The sequence below is a fragment of the Galeopterus variegatus genome, unplaced genomic scaffold (assembly GCF_000696425.1).
Source record: "Galeopterus variegatus unplaced genomic scaffold, G_variegatus-3.0.2 Scaffold18756, whole genome shotgun sequence".
NCBI lineage: Eukaryota > Metazoa > Chordata > Mammalia > Dermoptera > Cynocephalidae > Galeopterus > Galeopterus variegatus.
This window is the reverse complement of record NW_007744867.1, coordinates 9,886-10,866: the sequence shown is the minus strand read 5'-3', so window position 1 is coordinate 10,866 and position 981 is coordinate 9,886.

The following is a 981-nucleotide window of genomic DNA, read 5'->3' as shown; positions in this document are numbered from 1 at the left end:
GGAAGTCTCTAATACCAATACTCACTGAGATACCAAAAATCAAAGTGTATGATGTCTGTAAGTGCTGGAACACTTTGGTACTCTTATGAGGAACTGCCTCTGCTCCCACTTGAGCACAGATGTGCAGAAGCCCCAAATGGTCTGGTTCATGTGTTGTTCCCCAGTTTAGAATCAAACTTCTCCCTGCCCTGTCTTTCCCTTGAGCGTGTACTAGCATTGTCTCGTGCCTATCTCCTAGAATTGAAGCATTTTAGAAGTAGGAGGCCCTTAGCAAACTTCAGTTTTAACATTCTCATGTTACAAGTGAGGAAACTGAGGCTCAGAGAGGTCAGAGTGACTTATTCAAGTTCCCTCATTAGGTTATTATCATCACCAGGTTACAGACCCTGACTGCATTGCTAGTACTCTTGCTCTGAGCCAAGGCCAGAACCTGGGAGAAATAAATCTTTAAATAGAGGCAATTTTATTTTGTCCATTAGAAAACTGTACAGCTCCTACTATTGTAATCTTCGGTCTCATTTTGCTTGGGTAGGTCACATGCCATTTCCTAGACTTCACATGTAAGCCAGTCCAGCAGGTAAATGTAAAGGACCATTCTTTACCCTCTTCAAGCCTAGCTTCTGATCCAAAGTCAAAATGACATCCTGAGTGTTCCTCAAGTAATGCTTTTTGGAAAAAAATAAAACCAAAAACGTTATTTAAACTCTGTGAGCTTTAGTTTACTCATCTAAAAAGTCATCATCATAATAATAACTGGTATCATTTATACATGAATGAAGGTAATACATATGACTTGTATGAAGAAAGATCATTAAGTTCTGGAAAGACAATAAGACAAAAAGCATGAAAGACGCATAACATCAAACTACGAAAAGGAACACATAGGTACGAATGAAAGTGGAGGTATAATGAAGATAGGAAGAATCAAAGCTTAGTCAGTTTACGCATCAATGAAGTTCTGTTACCATAGATGTAATATTA